The sequence below is a fragment of the Nyctibius grandis genome, chromosome 5, assembly GCF_013368605.1.
Source record: "Nyctibius grandis isolate bNycGra1 chromosome 5, bNycGra1.pri, whole genome shotgun sequence".
In the NCBI taxonomy this organism is placed as follows: domain Eukaryota; kingdom Metazoa; phylum Chordata; class Aves; order Nyctibiiformes; family Nyctibiidae; genus Nyctibius; species Nyctibius grandis.
In genome coordinates this window covers 76,303,416-76,309,415 of record NC_090662.1, presented here as the reverse complement: position 1 = coordinate 76,309,415, position 6,000 = coordinate 76,303,416, and positions in this window count along the sequence as shown.

Here is a 6,000-nt window from a genome sequence, read left to right as displayed (position 1 = left end):
ATATATATACATACGTATATATGAATTTAAAAACAGAAGGGGTTGAATTTCATGCAGCATCTAATTTCAAAGACTTTCTGTGAGAGTCTTAAGAGTATTAAGTGAAGAAAAAAAAATCTCATAAAAATCCAAACTGCAAAACAAATGTCAAAGGGCGTTAAAACTAAGCTTACATGAAATTTCACACATGAAATTGGCCACCTAGATTAACCAAGGAATTTATGCTCTGTTTTCACGGAACCATTGTAGCTTTGGAGTCATTTCAAGGTACTGCTTTCATGTATTTCAACAGAGGGATTTGCATATGCCCACAGAAAGGCACACTCCTGATTGCTTTTCCAGGTGGCATCTCAGATGTTGTGTTTGGTATCTAAAGGTGTTCCAACTTTCAGTAGACTTTTAGGACTCTTTCTACATTTGAATGCTCTGATGATAAAAGCTGACGCTCTTGGTTCATTTACCGTGATTGTCCCACCTGAGTGTTTCATGGTGGCTCATGAAGTATGAGGTCTTAACTGAGTCTTTCAACATGAGGTAACTCTTACAGGAGGCATTGTGTTGCAGCCTCTTTGAGATCTTCCCTGTGCTGAGTTTTTAGTAATATTTTCCCCTCCCCAAAAAAATGGTTAATGCAAAGAAAAGTGGCACAGTATGAGTCCCCAGAGTAGCACAAGAACAGCATGTCTACAGGGCACTGTGCTTGAGTCAACAGGACAGCACAACTTTTGGACCCTGCAGTGCTGCTCTACAGCATGGGGATGTGAGTTCCTCTAGGCCCAATGATACCTTTTAGAATATTTTTGCTATAGGACTTAGCACATTGTTAACATGTAAAAGGCAATGTTTGTGTTTTTTTCTTTTCCCACTCTACAGTCTCTCTTTTTGTGGACATTTCCTGGTGGACAGCAGTGTGTAAGTTTCTGGGGATCTGCTTTACTCAACTTTTTGCTTGTTCCACTCTTTTTCAGATATCCTTCTGTTTTTCTGACTTGCATTGCCTGTCAGACTTCTGTCACAGGTCTGGAAATATTCCCATTGGAGATTCCTCATCTCACCTCACACAGTTCTGCCTTCTCAAGAACATCCTGTTGCAAAGGATCTGCATTTCAGTCATGATGTATAGAATTAAAAATAGATTTATCCAGAAATTATTTATCTCCTAATTGTTAGAGTAGGAAATCCTGGAAAGGGAAACATTGTAAATGTGAAGCATTAGGAGAGATCGCCCAGGAAGCTCTGTAATCTCCAACATGAAAGACTACCAAAAGTCACAATAGAGCAAAGCTCCATGTTAGTGAACCCATTCCCTGGAGTAAAGGCAGTACCTTGGTGGCTCTAATCTAATCAAGGTTAACGGTGATCAAAAGTCATTACTCTATTGACTGCCAATTGCAAAGATCAAGGTCAGTGCAACACATTCATGAGGAATTAAAAAATCCGAGTTTCTACTGAAGGAATGCACTTCCGGTCACCACTTGGTAGCACGTCATGCTGACATCTGGAAATTTTAGAGGACGATACGGAGACCACATGTCTTGCATGCACCATGCGAAGGGTTATTAGTGCAAGGAAGGATGGCAAAGCTGTAAGAAACTATCTGAATCTATTAACTGACAGGGGGGTTTACGTGAAGATACATAATTTTTGAGTGCTAAGTCAGCCACAACAGACTCCATTTTACACCTTAGTTCTTTCTGGATGACACTTTTGGTTATGTATCTTACCATTAGCAGTATTTCATAGAAGCACAGAATCACAGAATCACAGAACAACCTGAGCTAGAAGGGAGACACAAGGATCATCGAGTCTAACTTCTGACTCCACACAGGGCAGCCTAAAAATTAAACCAGATATCTAAGACCGTTGTCCAAACACTTCTTGAACTGAGGATCTTGTTCCAGTGCTTTACCACCCTCTCAGTGAAGAACTGTTTCCTAATATCCAACCCGAACTTCCCGTGAAGCAGCTTTAAGCCATTCCCTTGCATCCAGAAAAAAGAGATCAGCACCTCCATCTCCGCTGCCCGTTTTGAGGAAGTTGTAGACAGCATTTGGAGGGAAAGGATCAGGGTCGTCAGAATTTGCAGCAGTTCAGAGACTGTTCAGGTGTGCTATATGGAAAAAAATGTGCACTGTGTGGCTTAACTCTTAATTCTGAATTTTAGCAAGTTTTCTGACTCAGACTTGTAGCTACTGCAACAGTGTCTTTTAACATATTTCTTAGGTCAGTCTATATAAACTGAACAGCTCCTCTAGTCTGGAATTGCTGGTCTTGTAGGCAAACTGGCAATTGTAAAAGTCATGTTTTAAAGAAAAAATGAAAGAACAGACACAGGCTGACCTACTCTGGCCCATAAGATCCTTGCATATTTACCATTATTTCAATTCCCCCCATCCCTGCTATTAAAAGGTGCTAGAAGTTGAAGGCATTTCGGGTAAGACATTCATGCAAAATGTTTTCCAACCAGATTTGACATCTCAGGCTGCCACTGACAGGCTGGTGTAATGCATTTCACGACCAATAGCTCTAACTGACACTACCTTTCACTCCAAATTATTTCTGCTCCTGTATCGTAACTGAGGAGACATCTAGGAACTTCGAATCCCTGTAATACCTGAGCACCACACACAACCATGAGAAGCTTTAACATCATCATGCCCCCTTTGCAAACAACTAAGGCATGCCCCAAAGTCTCAAGGTCTGCACCTAACTAGGAATAGAAAAGTGGTTGTCCATACCTGGTTAAGGATCTCAGCCACTAGATAAACCTGTTGAGGTGTTGCCAAGACCAATTACCATGACAGGCAAGCTTATTTGTTCTTCTTCTTGCTCTACAGGTCTAGGTGACCGCTACAGTCACACACAAAGACCTGCAGCTACCATGACCCCCCAAACAGCTTTTCTTTTGGCTGAAGAAAAAACAGTGCCTCTAAGTCAGTCATGAACTGCCACACCAAGTCACTGCCTGACCGCGCTGCGCCTGGGAGCTGTAACCATCAAAAAGTGCTATAGCCAAGGCAGGATGGCAAATATTGAGTTTTTAATGATACCTACTGCACACAAAGAGCCATGGAAACTCCCCTGGGTTCTCCACCACCCAAACTGTGGCAGCGAGCGCACATTATCCCTTGGCACCTGGAAAGGGCAGCGAGCCACATCTCTCGGCTGCGATGCAGTTTCAGTGGCACTCAACCTGGCCCCAGAGGCATTTTCCTGGATGTAAAACACTGGGTAGGCTTGGATTTATTTTTGGTTTTAATACTATTTTGGTAGCAGTTTGTTGCCTTCAGGAACCACAGTGTAATAGAAAATTAATCTAGTCTTAAGCTTTGAAAGAGGAATGCAGTGAACATGCATATGGCTGTAAACAACAGACCCAAAAGTTGGGGGCCTGCTCTGTGCTCCCTTCTCACTGGGTTTTGCATTACCTGCACTAACCCAAACACCCTGGGACGTGCAGGCAGCCATCTGTCCTTCCTGTCCTTTCAACTACAAGCCCAAGGCGAACACCCGTTGGCCAAACATTTCAGAATTTTCTGCGGAGGACGGGGCTGTTTCCCCCGTGCATTATAACGAAGCCCGCGCTGCTGTCATGTTCCAGCTCCTGCAAGCACAAGCCCTGGCAGCGGCCCAGTCAGCAGAAGCCAGAGCTGCGGCAGCACAAGGAGACCCCTGCCCCGCTGCCCCCGCTGCCGCCCCAGCGGCTTAACCAATGTCAGCCCGACGGGTGCACGCAGGGGAGGATGGATGTCTCGCACTGCCCAGGGGCCAGGGATGAGCTGCCGAGCTGGCCTGGTCACCCTGCCCTTCTCATCAGTGGCACAGGGAAGATTGGGAGCCATTATATGTAACCTGCTTGACTGAGACCAGACAGACAGGGGTTATTAAAGGCTATAATTTCACAGCCCACATGCAGAGGCTTTTTGTTTTTTAAAAAAAAGATGCTACATTGCCCTGCCTCAGGAAAGCCATCAGGACCGCCCCACCTTGGAGGCAGGGAAGGCCCTCAGCCACACTGGGACCCGCCTGCCAAGGCCTTCTGCATCTCAAAAACTTCCAGACTGGAAAATCTGTGTTTTTCTCCCCCATTGCGCTATTACAGCGGTGTTGTTATTTGCATCAGAGTGGTGCTTAGAGACCTCAGCCAAAGGAGTAAGTCTCATAGCACTAGACACAACACACGTGCTGTTCCAGACTACCCCTTCTCCAGCACATCCTCACCTAAATGGACACAGCAGACAAAAGCAGGAGGAAGAAAATACCAGTGAATCCATTTCATGTGTGGGAAACTGATTCCTATTTGGGCCAAGGCCACTCCACATCACTGATAGCATCACAGTGAATAAGAGCTGTGTCTACTTTGAGGGCAGTTTGCTGAAGTAAGAAGAGCATAAATAAGAGTCGTACCCAGAGAAAGTGAAGTATTTGTCTAAGGTCACACAAGAATTGCATTGCATAGCCAGGACTTTAAGCATACAAGATGTGTTTCTGAGAGCAGTTAAGCAGAAGCACTAGGTAGAATGATAAAAAAAATGTACTCCTCTTTCAATTGATTATTACTCTCTACAACAGGAGTGTCTCAAATGAGGTTGGAGTCACATCATCCTCGACACCCTACAAACACCATGAAGCAGTGTTTTAATTTCTATTTTGTGTAAGTCTTTCTGCTGAGAATGAATTGGTTTCTACATCAGTACAAAATGTCATTGAGTCTTTTATTTTTATTAAGAAGTAGCTATATTGTATTTGTGGAACACAATTTATTAACACAACAGACAACTCTCCAATGTCACTTCATTAACAAAAGCAGTTTATGACTGTGAATGAGATCAGAACCTATGTCAAACCCCTAAAGGTGCAGCAAGGGTCAAATTTTACCTTGTTTTACAGGTTAGCAATTTATGGGCTTGGTATGCCAATCTCATTTCAGTAAAGATGTCCTAGATTTATGTCAATGTGAAAGTTGAGAATGTAAGTTCGGGATTTTCCGGAGGGCAAGCACAGGTTCGAGGAGAGGAGAGAAGAGAAGAGGAGAGGAGAGGAGAGGAGAGGAGAGGAGAGGAGAGGAGAGGAGAGGAGAGGAGAGAAGAGACAAGGTTTATGGTTGTAATTCTTCAGATAAGAGCACAAGCTGAACCAAGGCAATCCTCTTGTAAACTTTGGCTTTTACTCACTGTATCTTTTCTGAATGGAAAATCAACAGTAGATGAATTCTCCTGTAGTGAAGACCACACTTTTAAACTCATCTGGGTATTCCACACAGATGCTTGCATTTCTGTACAGGGAAGCCTATCAAAACCTCATAGGTGCGCTAGTTTGCCACCCCCTCATGCTCACCTTTTAACTGGGCTGCAATTTCACACACAGATTTTCTTTTCTATCAGTAAGAGATTCGCTCCTGCAAGATTCAGAGAAGCCATCTAAGTGTTATTTTGTAGGGATCCTATTTTTAATGTTATGCCTGAAGCGATTTGATAACCAGAGATGAGGCGGTCCTCCTGCCCTCCTCCAGATCTGTATGCCACAAGATCTGGAGCTCAGATGACCTCCCACTGAACTAATTTGGGGGGCAGGGAGGGACACATGACCTAAACTGGTGGCAAACTAGCGCAGCTGCAACAACTGAACAGCTTCCTGCTGGGTCCGGCCCTGGTGCTGGCTCCTTGCCTGGCCCAGGAAACTCCACCACGGGCACAAGAGAGGCGAGGGGGGTGATGCGGGGGGCGGGCAGGACTGCCCTGTTAAGTGGCAGTAGCTGTTTGATCAGTTCAAAGCATACCACACCCTCATGTACACTAGCTTAGTCTTTTCATACTAGGGATAGTGATTTTCAGTTTTTTTCCAGCTGTGGATTTCCCAGAGGAGTGGTGGACTTCATGCACAGACACAGATAAATGCCTAGCATATGTTAGCCTATACTCCCTCCTTGGAATTAGTACACCAGCACCCCAGGTGTCTGTAGCTAGAGTGTAATGGCAAGCAGCATCATATACTTTCAGA